Source organism: Carassius carassius, chromosome 48 (genome assembly GCF_963082965.1).
Source record: "Carassius carassius chromosome 48, fCarCar2.1, whole genome shotgun sequence".
In the NCBI taxonomy this organism is placed as follows: domain Eukaryota; kingdom Metazoa; phylum Chordata; class Actinopteri; order Cypriniformes; family Cyprinidae; genus Carassius; species Carassius carassius.
In genome coordinates, this window is record NC_081802.1 from 12,042,851 (window position 1) to 12,058,005 (window position 15,155).

The following is a 15,155-nucleotide window of genomic DNA, read 5'->3' on the forward strand; positions in this document are numbered from 1 at the left end:
ATGTTTGCATGCTTGCATCCAGCCTGAGGACTTAGTCCAAATCACAAGTAATGTAGTCTTTTTTGCTGACAAAGAGAAAAATCCCTCTGGTCTGACAGATCCAGCCTTGATAACACTCTAAACCTTACTCTTTCTCTCCTCATCCTTCACTTCTTTCATGTACTCTTCCTCCTCTCCTTCTCAGATTGTTTCCATCTATTGTTCGTATCATCATTCAGTCACCTGTGCCACGTGTGCACTCTGAACATTTTTAGAAACAAGTGTGAATGATTTTGATTCATTGTGTGTAAATGATGACAACTGTGCTTTAGTTTTGTTTTAACCTTTGCCACTTTGGTTTAGCATTTTGCAGCACAATTGCATCACAGTGTGATAAGTGTTTAAGTGAATGAGAATGTGTTTAGAGTTTTGCTAAAAAAAAAGTGCAAGGGATTTGCAAATAGAGCCTGACTACCTGAACGTGTTTAAGGTTTAGCAGAAAGAGTGCTTTATTTAACAAACTGTTTTAAACTAGTGATAATTTGTGTTTTAGCAAATCATAAAAACTGTAAAAGTAAAACCATATGGTTAATTTTTGTAAAGGAAGTTGTAAAGTAAGTTAGCCAGCTGACATGCTTTCACAGTTACAGTAATTGTGTATTTCATCAGCTTATTTAGGCTAATAATTAAAAAATAAATAAAGGAAAGAAGAAGAAGCAAAGCAAGATGTTAAAAAAACAAAACTCTCACCTTTCAAAGCAAATATTGATAAATATGTCCCAGCCATGTTTGTCACTTTGCTGTTCCCTTAAACATTTTTGATGTGGTCTGTGCCTATTTGCAACGTGTTTCTTTATTTGTTTTGTTTTGTATTGTGGGCATTTGCAGAGTGTTTCTGTTTTTGCAGAACATTTCTTTATTTGTTTGTGTTGTGAGCATTTACAGCATGTGTGTTGTCAAATTGATTAAGATGTTTTCTTAATTTGCAGGTGTTTTTTTTATATTCGCATGTGTTTTTTTCATTTGCATATATATATATATATATATATATGCAACTTTGTCTTTGGTCTTTCATAGTTTTTTCTATTTATTATTATTATTCTTTTTATTTTATTTTATTAAATACATATTGTACATATCACTTAGCTGGCATTAAATGTTTAATGTTGCGGTTATCATTTCTTTAGATTTACTTGCAATAAATCCAAAATCTTGATACAGAATTGAGAACAATATATGTTTTTTTATTAGCTACATTTGTTTTTGTAGCTTCAGCAATGATTTATTCTCACCATCACTCACACTCAGGTAAAGTCATCACTCCATCATTACACTGTTGTCTCAGGGGAACACCTACTGAATATTTGCCCCACTGACACGCAAAGCTGATGTGATCATTATGGGGTGCGAACATCTTTTGTGGATTAACATAGACCAAGTCTATACCTCTTCTTTCCATTTCCTCCAGAGTCACTGTACAGGGCTCTGAAATAAACCCAGCATGTCACAATCAGTGTCTCAATATACATTCATGAACTAATCATCACACAACTTCAACCACAAGATTACATCATGATGTGTTTATGGTGAAGAGTGCTCATACTTACTTAAACACTTAATATTCCCTCTCCATTCTCCTTGTTCACAGGTCAAGTAGCTGGAGTATGGGGTTAGAATTGTTGCTTTATTCCAAATAAATAGATTATGATCCACAAATAAATGTAACGAGATTCACAAAAATATATCTAATTCACAAATAAATGTAAAGAGTTTCACAAAAAAATATAAAACTCACAAATAAATAAAATGAGATTTGCAAATAAAAAAAAAATATTTACAAATGTGTTTTATGTCACAAACACAACTCTACCTGGCATTTATTTGTGAACCGCTGTCTGTGCATTTGTAAGTCGCTGCACGCATGTGCGAATTGCTTCTTGTGCATTTGTAAATCACTGCACGCATTTGTGGATCGGTTCCTGTGCATTTGTGGATTTGAAACACTTCTAGCGTCGACGTGCAGATAAATCTACAAATAAGTGGACTCCACCCACCGTTTACTCAAGCCAATCAAATAACGGCCACATTGAGCGGACCAATCGTAGCACGTTATCGCTTCAACCAATCACGTTTTGGCTTACAGCCGGGGTGGGGTGGGGGGGGGGGGACGGCGGGAACTTGAGACCAACAACAGACAGTCAGTCAGTCATCAACATGGCCGATCAGGAGGCAAGACAGGTGAGTGATGCTAATCACAGCATCATTGTAATAATACCCGAAAGAAAACATTTAACGTTATGTGTGTGTGTGTGCGCGCGCGCGCCGCGCGCTTGTGTGTGTGTGTGTGAGATCTCTCTCTCTCATGTCATGATGTAGCATGCTACGGTTTAAAATATTTTTAGCCATCTACTGTTCACTTAGTTTTTTCAAAATCTAAGAATATAAATTCTATACTGTGCAGTATTCACCAATCATTAGACTAATATTTCATTATGAACAAGGTTTATTGCATTGAACAAATGTTTTGTTTATGTGGTAATGCATTATAGGACACAGTGAGGCAACAAGTCCTTCATAGACTACTTTCCAGGGTGACTTATGCTCTGGAACACCCTCCTCTGGACATTGAATACTTGCAATTTATTTGTCGTCAAGAAATGACTTTGATTACTGCCATGTCAGAAAACATTGGGATTTCACAGGACTTGGTCAGAGGTTTGATGGACTTGGATTCACTTATTCAGCAGCACAAGGAAGGTCAGCAGGTGGCAACTTTAGTGGAGATTGAAAGATCACAAGGATGTGGACGTCCTAGAATCCATTTATCAAGAGAAAGACTAATCCACTTTCTGAAGCTTGGTTTACCCCAGGAAACCATCAGTAAAATTTTAGGGGTCTCTCGTACAACTATCTATCGTCGGATGAGAGAATGTGATTTGTCAGTCACTTCCCTCTACAGCAGCTGCACAGATGAAGAACTTGATTCATTGGTGTCTGAAATCAAAAGCACAATGCCAAACATAGGGTACAGGGTTGTCAGAGGAGCGCTCATTGCCAAAGGACATAGAGTACAGTGGGACAGAATTCGTGCATCTATGCATCGTGTTGATGGTCTCGGTGTTCTCTCACGGATGTCCCAGCTTGGCTGTGTTGCTCGGCGAACCTATTCTGTACCATACCCCAAGTATCTTCTACATATAGATACAAACCATAAGCTCATAAGGTAATGTAAATTTATTTTTTTAGAATGCATATTTTTATGTCAAAAAATGTGATGTGTATGCAAATATTATTAACATTCAGTTACCAAAATATGTAACATGCAGTTTTTAGACACGAGTCTGTATAAGAGATATACAGCTGTCTATTTTAGGGCTAAAGGGAAAGCTAATATGATGACAAATACTTCAGTAATATTATTCTTTTGTCATGCAACATGTTTTTGCTCTGATGTTTTCTCCATTAAATTAGATACAGCATGGTTATCTTTGGGGGTGTGGATGGATATTCAAGAAAGGTAAGACATTTAAACCTACTTTGTGTAGAATCCATTTGTAAGAAGAACTGTAATATAAATTAACTGTATTTTAAAAATATACATTTTATATTCTTTCAAAAAATAATGTTTGCCCCATGGGTGATTTTTGTTTTTCAGATCATGTATTTACGTATTGCAGACAACAACCGCTCTGAAACAACTCTTAGATTTTTCGAAGAGGCAGTAGATGAGTTTGGTTTTCCCTTAAGGTAATGTTTTATAACCCACAAATTTAACAAAGACTAAATTGTAAGTTTTATCAGTAACGCTGTACAGTCTTGCCCCTTAGAATTGTTTTTATTTGTTATACCAATCATGTAAAAAGCCTGTGCAATTTCATTGTGATGTTTGGGGTTACTTGAATGGAATGTTACAAAATAGACCATTTTACTTCTTTATGATTTACTAATTAATTTACTTTGGTTGATGGTGTCATCATTTAATTTGAACCTGTTTGCAATTTCTAAGAGTCCATTTTTAAAATGTATTTACAGAGTACGAGGAGATCATGGAGGAGAAAATGTAGGAGTGGCGCGACTGATGTTTCTAATGCGAGGAACAGAGAATGCAAGCTTCATTGCTGGCAAGAGTGTGCACAATCAAAGGTAAATGTTACACATTCCTACTCGGTATCATTTATTGGGATGATGGTTAGAGGATTAGTTCACTTTCAAAAAAATTTTTTTGCTGATAATTTACTCACCCCGGTGTCATCCAAGAGATCCATGTCTTTCTTCAGTTGAAAAGAAATTAAGGTTTTTGAGGAAATTATTCCAGGCTTTTTCTACACAGAATAGACTTTAAATGGCAACCAAATATCCCATTGTTCAAATAAGGTTCAAATATCCGTCTCAATGCAGCTTCAAAGTCTCTACACGATCCTAGTCGAGAAATAAGGGTCTTATCTAGCGAAACTATCTGTCATTTTCTTTAAAAAAGAAAAGAACATTGAGACACTTTTAGACCAGCACAAGACGAACAATTATGGTTAAAAAGTATATAAAAAAAAAAAAAAAAAAAAAAAAATGACGATAGTTTCTCTAGATAAGACCCTTATTTCTCGACTGGGATCGTGTCGAGACTCTGAAGCTGCATTGAGACGGACATTTGAACCTTCTTTGAACATTGGGATATTTGGTTGCCATTTAAAGTCCATTCTGTGTAGAAAAAGCCTGGAATAATTTCCTCAAAAACCTTAATTTCTTTTCGACTGAAGAAAGAAAGACATGGACATCTTGGATGACATCGGGGTGAGTAAATTATCAGCACAATTTTGTTTTGAAAGTTAACTAATCCTTTAAACTCAACATCAATTTCAGTGTGCTTGTGAATTTTTCACCATGTAGCTAATATTGTAATCAGTGTACATTATGTAATAAGTATTGTTAGTGTAATAAAATGTTCATAATTTTCTCAAAACATAAAATCTTGACATTACATTATGAGTTAGTACAGACCATGTCAGTCATTTTTATACATGCTGTTTTATCAGGATTGAACGCCTCTGGCGGGATGTTCGAATGTGTGTCACCACTGTGTACTACAACATTTTACATCATCTTGAGGATTGTGGCCTTCTTGATCTAAGCAGCTTCACCCACCTCTTCTGCTGTCATTATGTTTTTTTACCTCGCATACAAGCTAGCCTTGATGCTTTCAGGGATGCATGGGATAACCATTCCATGAGGACAGAGAGCAACCTAACCCCAAATCAGCTATGGGAGACTGGCCAGTATCAGAATCCAATAAGTAACCCTGAGGTAATTATTTCCTCTTATAGTACATTCTTGTTTTTGATTTCTTAATCTTTTGAAACCTTACAATTGTGTCTGTTACTGATTTCTTGTGGTAGAAATGTTTGTTTAAAACAGGGGTGCCCAATCCTGTTCCTGGAGATTTACCTTCCTGCAGAGTTCCATCCCTAAAAAAACACACCTGAACCAGCTAAAAAATATCTTCAGGAACATTCAGTTACAGACAAGCGTGTTGGAATTGAACACTGCAAGATTGTGCCCCCCTGGTTTAAAATGACCAGAACCACAGTCATGATTTTTCTGTTTACCTTTAGATGCAGTATTCTGATTCTGCTGCAGTTGAACAAGAGAGTGGAGGAGACACTGAAGAAATTCACTTTGGGGTCAATGTGCCTGCAATTCAGAGGCCTCAACTCACAAATGAGCAACTTGAGCAGCTTGTGTCACAAATTGATCCACTGCAGGAGTCCGAGTCATTTGGAGTTGACATATACCTCCAGACTCTCACATATGTACAGACATTGGTTGAAGAAAGGGTCATTTGAAGGGTCTTTTTCTGCAGTTGTAATTTTTGTTGTCATCATGAATGTAAAAGCAGGGTCTTTGAGTCCTTTGGCCAGAGGATAGATTTACCAGATGACAGCAAGGTTGTAAACTGTCTAGACACCCATTGTATTATAATACATTTGTAAATGTATATGTAGTTGGATATAAAGTACAATCTATCAAAGACTTACTGATGTAAAGAATTTTGATATGTAAAATAAAGACGAAGACTTTGGAAGAATGAGATTTATTGTAAAATTTTATTTCTTGAGGTAGTTTATTTTAAATGACTAATGGTAGACAATGAAAATGTCAAATGTAAATGAGTCAATTGAATTACTTCTCTATGTGCAAGGCAACATTTCTAACAGGTGCCTACAAAAAGAACTAGATATGTAATAAATGAAGTGCGTAAGAATGTGTGTCTAGACTTAACTGAGTCCAAATCCAGTATATGCTGTATTTGTACAGGATTTTAAATTGCAAACTGTGTAGACAGCAAAAACCTAAATTAAACAAGTTGATTCATAAATCCCATATCTACAAGGAAGCAACAGTTGTATACAAGAACTGTAGATATGTGAATTAATGAATACAAACCACATATTCTGAAAGTGCCTGTGTATATGCTGTGTTTCCACAGGATTTTAAATTGCTTGTATAGACAGCAAAAACCTAAATTAAACAAGTTGGTTGATAAATCTCATATCTGCAAGGAAGCAACAGTTGTATACAAGAACTGTAGATATGGGAATTAATGAATACAAACGACATATTCTGAAAGTGTCTGGACTTAAACAAGTCCAAATCCAGTCGATGCTGTGTTTGCACAAGCATGCAAAGTAGAAGTGAAATCACCCATTGTAAGTATGTCAGCAGGAAGCATTAGGGTCCTGCTGCAGGTGGAAGCCTTGAAAAACCTCCCCCTCCAAATTTTAACCTGCAGGCTCTTGGATGGCACCTCCCATCCAGTCCAAAATGTCAAGAGCTTTTGCAGCTGGTCTGTGGTAGCTGTGTGGACAAAATCACAAGATGCATACAAACAACTCAACACTTTTTGTAAGGTTGTACACAACCTCGTTCCAAACCCAGTAAGACCTTCGTTCTTTGGAACACAAATTTTTGTGATTTTGTTTAATAAAATCTGAGAGCTTTCTAAACCCTACATAGACCGCAACATGATTATCACTGTCAAGGTCCAGAGAGATAGTTAATACATCGTTAAAATTGTCCATGTGACTACAGTGGTACAACGTTAATATTATGAAGCGACGAGAATACTTTTTGTGCGCACAAAAACAAACAAAGAAACAACTTTATTCAACTGTCTGTGTAGTAAACAGTGCAGCGTTTCCGCAATGTACGTCAGAACACCGGCTCACCATCGTGGTGCTCATGTGAACAGCCACGGACAATAAAGAATCTCCATTCCGGAAGTGCTGCACTGTCTTTACAATGTAAACTTCGTATGAGACTGACGCAGACTAGAAGAAATTGTTGAAAAAAGTTGTTATTTTTGAGCACTTCATAACATTAAGGATGAACCACTGTAGTCACATGGACTGTTTGAAACGATGTCTTTACTACCTTTCTGGGCCTTGAAATTGGTCGTTGTGTAGCTGTCTATGGAGGGATCGGCAAGCTCTCAGATTTCATCAAAAATATCTTAATATGCGTTCCGAAGATGAAGGAAGGTCTTACGGGTCATGAGGGTAAGTAAATGACAGAAATTAAATTTTTTGGGTGAACTAACCCTTTAAAAGAAGTCTTACAATGAACAGTTTGAACAATACTTTTACAGAATTAATGTAATTAAACAAACAATTTATGATAAAGCTTAAAAAAAAAACAATATGAATAATGATTGTTGCCAATTTGACTTTCAAAGTATTCAGTAACAGGAGCTCAAATATTTTTTGACAAATATGTGAAAAAGGACATATTACCTTTCTGAATGTATTCACGTAGAAACTGTATTTGGCGAGTGACAACTTCAGGGCGCAATCTGTCGTCGTCGTCGTCATCGTCGTCATCTGATTCAGCAACAGGCCAAACAATGTGCTGAAGAATGACCTAAAATTAAAATGTAACAAATCACCAAATCAAACTGCACAAGGACGAATTTGCGTCTATTCATCTGAAGGATATACCTCTGGGCCATACTCAGCATCACTTGCCCTTGGGAAGAGCACTTTAACAGCATCTTCTCTTTCAGTGATAAATGGCCAAATCTTTGTCTCTTTGATTCCACACCTCAGCTGCTTTACTTGACATTTAGTCCTATACAAAACCTAGGGAAATCAAGTACAGTAATACAACTATTTCAAGGAAGTGTTTTCTTTACACATCTCTGGGAATTAATGGATCTGAGGAACTCTTATTAGTCACTAAACGCCTGCAGTGCAACAATCAGTGTGTCCAACATCAGTAAAGTCAAAATGAACAAGGTAATAAATAAGATTAGATATTAAAAGATTAACACTCACAGCATGTTGCAGCATCCTGTTAAAGAGCCATTTCCGGTGGTCTTCAGAAAACCCAGGAAGATCCCACATAACAGAAAGTCTCGTGATTTCCTCCCTTTCCTCCTCAGAAATGGGACGATTACCTTCCAGCTGATAATTTTTCTTATTACAAGCTTGCAATTACAATACTTCATTTTTATTACAATCAAATCTTAGTATCAGATAATTATATATTCAGTATATGAGTTTACCACAGACTGGTATAAAGTATGCAGGGAAATAATTTATCCTATTTTCATTTCAGTATGATGATAGAAATGTTTTGCACCTACCAATTGGATAGTATGCCTCTGATCCAAATCAGGACAGTCCTTCAGATGAATCTCTGCAGTCTCAATGGCACCACCCACCAACACATGGATTATGGCAGGGCTAATCCCAGGAAGCAGAGGGCCACCGTGAAGAAATGAGTGGCCAATCATGCGACCAGCAACAACAAATAAGTCGCTATCGAGCAGAGTTTGACTGCAGCATGGAACAAGGTGATCCTGTTCACCCTCAAACAGGAGTGTTATATCTGCTACACCTGAAAAATAATTTAATGGTACACTATTAATAATCATGAATTTTTTTGTATAAATTAGGATGATAGACACAATATTGCAATTATAGAATGAATACCAAAATTGAGAGAAAAACCAGTCCTCAACTTCTCAATAGTCATACTCAGGAGGTGTCTATTGACCCCATCACCAATTGCAGCATCTCCTATAGAACATAAGTTATGTAAGAGAAATGCTATGAAGACTTTCTGCTAATACATATTAAAGATTATATAAAAGAAATTCTGCAACAAATTAAAAAAAGGAAAGAACTGAGAAAGGCTTCGATTACAATATTCATAAATCTGCTAACAATTACCTTCTAATATGCACTTCAGTGGAGCAGCCCAGTTCACTCCCTTTGCCTTGTAAAAAGACAAAATGGATCTTTCTTGGTCCTCAGGACTGTCTTTTAAATCCAGGTGGAAACGCAGTGGCTTTGCCTGGCTCTGTTCCCTCAGCAGAGTCCTGCAGAACAATACAGACGCCATGCCTGGATCTAAAATCTTCATCCATTCTGTGATCATAATAAAAACAATAAAAACAATCAACCATTCTCTCATGAACATGAATGAATAAATAAGCTCCCTACATTGTTCCATTATACTTGGTATACTATAATAAATTATACTTCACAAAGGTTACCGTTTGAATTAGCTCCTGCTTGTACAGATGAGTCCACAGCTGAAGAAGGTCCAGGAAGTTCCTCTGTCTGATGGGGACTGTTATTGGTGGCATCCCTGGGACTATTTCTTCTTTCAAAAACAAAGTGAATTTCAGGTTTTGAAGTTGTCAAATTTAACATTTTTAGAAAGTTTTGCAAAAATACAAGTGATACAACCTGTCAATGCAGAAATTTGCATGGGTTGGGAGTAAATCAGTTGGTATCACTGTCTGGCAAATGGGGCAAGTCTGTAAGTAAAACAAACATTTAAGAGATTAAAACAATTGAAGCGACAATTTTACAATATTTAGCAATATAAAAATATAGATTACCCCAAATGAATCCTCAGTGTCTGTAACCTGAAATTCTTCAGTATCATCCTCCAGATCTTGCTCAGATTCGGCTTTCTATTTCACAATTCGCATTCATTATTTTAATGCTCTCGACTAGATGAAATTAGTGAATACACATTAACAAAATTAGAGAAAGAATATATAAAATAACTTACTGAACATTCCTCTACATGTAGAGCCAGCATCTGAAGAGGCATTTTCTGGCCACATGACACACAGTTTGCTTTGGGCATTTTACAAAACTCAGGAGCATCGTAGGGTAGGGGTTCTGTTGAAAGTTTCTCTTGAATTGGAACCACATAGAGAACATTTTTACCATTGTTGGATGCAGATTTGAGTGCACGCAAAGAGTAGCCCTCAGCATCAGTTAAAATCATGGAGAGTTTTCGGCGCCCACTTCCACCTTATTGAATAGAAATGTAAATATTTGAGTATTGTCAGTTCCAACACTCTTCTTTTACATGTACAGCACATCACAAGAACCCAGCAATCAAGTTGAATTATTTACATGAATTTATCACCCTGACAAGTCATTTGAATTATGTAGGCTATAGCATTTTTTACAATAATAGTTTCAAAATAGATTTACATAAAGTCATACTGGTATGTCTATAATGTCTCAATGCTTTATCATATGGCAAGATACAGTAAATTGTCGCAAGTGAAAAAACCCGCCTGTCAAAAAAGTCTGATGCTCAGGCACATGCCTTAGAACATAACCTATCAATATTTCAATTTCTTGCTTTCAAACGCTTAGTGAGAGTAAGCAAGTCTCAAAGTAAGATGCAATCTAAAGATATTAACATTTTTCTAATTTAATTAGCAGACTTTTAAGCAAGATGTTGAGGGAAAATTGGGTACGGCTTTAATTTCAATTACTAACATCTCCAACGTCAGACATAAATATGGTCATATAGCCACTCTGTAAGAAATTTAAACAGGGAGCTAATAGAAAGTATGTAATGCTTTGGGAGCATACCCATGTTCCCAGGGTCCTATGTTCCCCAGATTTATATGGCACATAAGAAATCCATGAAAAAATGGGACCTATGTTACCCAGTAAAATGGTAGCCGATGTTAACACACAAAGTAAACTTTTTAAACCCTAACCCACAATAAAATACGTCAAATTTAACACTAGCTCGACTGAACAACACTGAGAGAGATCCCTCTATTAATTCACTTGCTTGACTTGAGATTGATTGGTGGAGAAGGTATATTTAGTGGAGTACTGTCTGTGATTATATCCAAATGAAATTTGGAAAGTTGTTAGAAGTACAGAAAAAGTTCAGTTCAGCATATGATAATTGAATCTGTGATTAGAACATACTTTATAGCCTGGGGAACATAGTTATATGCTCCTTGTGTGCCATATAAATATGGGGAACATAGGACACTGGGAACATAGGAATGAGAGGCAAAACTGTGGCAAAAGAATGAAAAAATTCCATATTGATGGTAGCAGGGAAAGATAAAACTTCATACTACATACAGAATTCAAACTACATAGGGGGAGACAATTCTCTACTGGCATCTTGTAATAATATGTACTAATATATCAAATGCAGGATAAAATGTACAAATAAAATCATTACCAGTGGCTTTGTAAAACATCCAGCTTCTATTAAGGCATCTTAATTTTGGAAACTCATTCTCCAGTTGATCAAAAATCTAATGAAGATATAATCAATTGTCATTTGTCATACAGTTAGTCATATCAATATATGTGACACGTGCTGGCAAAATGAGTGGGAATGCGCACAGGCTTATTACAAGCTACAACGAGGTAAAACAAGTGAAATTGTCAATTTTGGGTTTCCACAAAAAGTGTGAGTTCATTAAGCCCTCATCTAGCAATTCCAGTGCTCCAAATAGCAAATAAACATCTAAAAGTATCTTTGTTTGTGTCTTTTCTGAGAGGAGCACCTAGTTTTCTCTACTCGCTTCTGGACGACTGGCACTTCCTCTCAGAACTCAATACAAGTTTGGTATTTTTTAAAGCGCAGTGTTACAACTTTGTGAATATTCATAGTGAATTCTTGATGGCATGAGTCTGAACCAATGAAATGTGATTTTCAAACTCATCCTGACAAAACATTCTTACTCGCGCTGACTGACACATCCGAAAAAATGTGTGCACAAAGATTCTATAGATATATACATAGAATTACAGTATTTCAAAATATGTATTCTGGCCAGTATTCACGCAAACATTAGGCCTATCTGTTATGTCTAAAGTGAATGTTTGGTTAACTGTTGGGGAAAATCATCTGATGTGTAACATTATATTATATCTGTGCTGTACAGTAGTTCTTATATAGGCTGTCTGTTTCATTAATGTTACTCAAACAATTGTGGTATCATGGGGAAAAAAGTTGAATATATACTTTTCCAATAGATATTTGGTTTTATTACCAAGGACTTTAAGGTATGGTTGCTCTGTGATTTTGGAACTTTCAGAAAACTGTAGCTTTTTTTTTGTCTGATTCCAACAAATCATACATCATTTTGAAGGTTTTATTGAGTACAGAATGTGAACAAGAACTCATTTTTGAAAATTTGCTAATTGCGACTCATTTTGCAAGCACGGGTCACAAATACAATAGGGTGTAAATAAGATTGGGCACAACACACAAGGGCTAATTCTAAAATATTTAAGCTATTTTTGTATTCTAATACATTCAAAAGATGTGCGCATCTTATGTTTTTTCTAAAAGACACAATCATCTTACCTCATCATGTTTGGCAATCTCATTGAAAGTGATAAGTCTTTTGCCAAGTCCCGCATGAGCTAAAATAAGCTCTTCTGAACTGCTCGGAGTGAGCTTTGGTGTGTTCGGAGCAGCAGGTTCAGATAAAACATATATTTGGAGCTCAGTTGTTTTAATTGATGAAATTGTTTGCCTTGGATGTGCCACAAAGCGCTTTTTTCCTCTGGCTTGGTCGGCTTGGGAACTAAACATTGCAGGAAATTGCCTAAATGCATAAGCCAAAACAAGAATAAGTTAGTTATGAAATGGTTTATCAAATGAAATCATCAATGAAAGCTGGGTTTAGGTGGAAAACTTAAGTGCATTTCAAGATCAAACAGAACAAAAATGCTTTCATATAAGCCAAACCTTTTCAGAGCCTGGGACACTCTAGCATCGGAAGGGAGGGAGGGTGAGGGCAAAGATACAGAGGGAGAGGGGATGCGTGTCTGTGGGGGGTTTGATGTGGAGTGGCCAGGCCCTGGTGTCAGATCCCTGGCGATAATCTGCACTAATGCCCGAGCAGCGCTCTCAACTTGTGCAGAAAGGCCCTGCACAAACAGTAATTTTAACACAAACTACAGCTATAGCCTAATATTTAACTGGACAAACTGTAGGTTAATGTAATCGAGTAAACATTCTATTTGAATACAAGGAATAATAATAATTAGGGCTGCCAACTTTTCACTAGTAATGGGAATTCAGATTTTTTTCCGAGAACTGTTTTTCTTCTGATAGTTCATTCATTTCAATGCTCATCCATGCATTAAAAATTCCAATGTCCATACAATCCATCCAAAAATAATATGCAAGCAAGAATAGAATAAGTGTGCCCCAAAGCATAGTATGTTGAAAGAACTATGTCAAAAGTCCCCGGATGGTCTACTATTTCCGGTAGATTTACGTGTGGATCCGTGCACGCAAATAATGTCCACACAACCTATAGATTGTCTACTCTTTTGCTACACACTCAAAATTATATTTTTTTTCTTCACAAAAAGTTTAACAGTTACATACTTTTAGGGCGTAACGTTAGTAGAAGTAACTTTTAGGCGAATTGGGCTGCATCACGTCATGTAATAACTCACATTGCATTACAAATAACGACTTGCATTTAGCCCCCTCTTTCAAGTCGTTCCACAGGCTCAGTTCACGCATGATCGTAGTATCAGAGATGGGACGCTATTTTATTTATTGAATATAAAATCTGAATATAACAAAATGCATAAAACCAATCAATATAAAATACTGACACGGAAGGCTCAGTTAATAGGGACAAGGCGTCGTTTTCCTGATTCATTGCGGGGAAAACCGCGTCTCACATGCAGTGTAACGACATGACCCCCTAACCAACACGTGATGACTGTATAATATCGTTAGCCTCATAGCATAATTGCCTAAGTCATATTTCAATGTCTTTGGAAAACAAGAAGAAACAAAAAATGACTCAGGCAATTATGCTATGAGGCTATAACGATATGTGGAAGTTGGCAGCCCTACTAAAAATTGTCAGGCCCAGTCAAAATCGTCACACAACTCCACACATTTCTTCAGAATTGGCTGGCAAAACCATCTAACGTTACAATCAATCTTGTTACCGTAAAAGTTTATTTATAAGCTAATCCTAAATGTAAAATAAATATCGATTAGTTATGACCAATATTGACATAACAGGAACCTTGCTTAACTTCAGTTGATTTATTGTGGTAATTATTTAGCATCACTCACCTGTCTTGCCTCCTGATCGGCCATGTTGATGACTGACTGTCTGTTGTTGTATGGCAAGCCGTTCCCCCACCCCCACCCCCACCCCGGCTGTAAGCCAAAACGTGATTGGTTGAAGCGATAACGTGCTACGATTGGTCCGCTCAATGTGGCCGTTATTTGATTGGCTTGAGTAAACGGTGGGTGGAGTCCACTTATTTGTAGATTTATCTGCACGTCGACGCTAGAAGTGTTTCAAATCCACAAATGCACAGGAACCGATCCACAAATGCGTGCAGTGATTTACAAATGCACAAGAAGCAATTCGCACATGCGTGCAGCGACTTACAAATGCACAGACAGCGGTTCACAAATAAATGCCAGGTAGAGTTGTGTTTGTGACATAAAACACATTTGTAAATATTTTTTTTTTATTTGCAAATCTCATTTTATTTATTTGTGAGTTTTATATTTTTTTGTGAAACTCTTTACATTTATTTGTGAATTAGATATATTTTTGTGAATCTCGTTACATTTATTTGTGGGTCATAATCTATTTATTTGGAATAATGCAACAATAATACCCCCATACTGGAGAAAGGTGGACGTAGATCCAATGTGTATTTACTAAAGCAGTTGTATTCAACTCTCTCTCCTGTATTGTATTCACCTTTTTTAATTCTATTGTATCTCCATCTTTCACGTCGGGTGGTGATCCACAACTGGTGGTCTGATCTAAAGCATAGAACATGTTATAAATGTAATAAACATCACTAATTTGAGAATGAGGTAATTTGAAT

The 15,155-nt window shown here is 36.5% G+C and overlaps 1 protein-coding gene and 2 long non-coding RNA genes across 10 annotated transcripts in view; all 3 read right to left on the reverse strand.

Moving 5' to 3' along the window:
- Positions 1-15,155, reverse strand: part of LOC132131954 (complement factor H-like) — a 302,525-nt gene that overhangs the window by 46,968 nt on the left and 240,402 nt on the right. The gene's annotated exons all lie outside the window — the stretch shown is intronic.
- On the reverse strand, positions 1,203-1,655 carry LOC132131956 (uncharacterized). The gene is made up of 2 exons (XR_009428977.1): positions 1,587-1,655; positions 1,203-1,464 (listed from the first exon to the last, which is right to left on the reverse strand). It is a non-coding gene; the product is annotated as an uncharacterized LOC132131956 (long non-coding RNA).
- On the reverse strand, positions 6,049-7,842 carry LOC132131957 (uncharacterized). Its single transcript, XR_009428978.1, has 2 exons — positions 7,764-7,842; positions 6,049-6,828 (listed from the first exon to the last, which is right to left on the reverse strand). It is a non-coding gene; the product is annotated as an uncharacterized LOC132131957 (long non-coding RNA).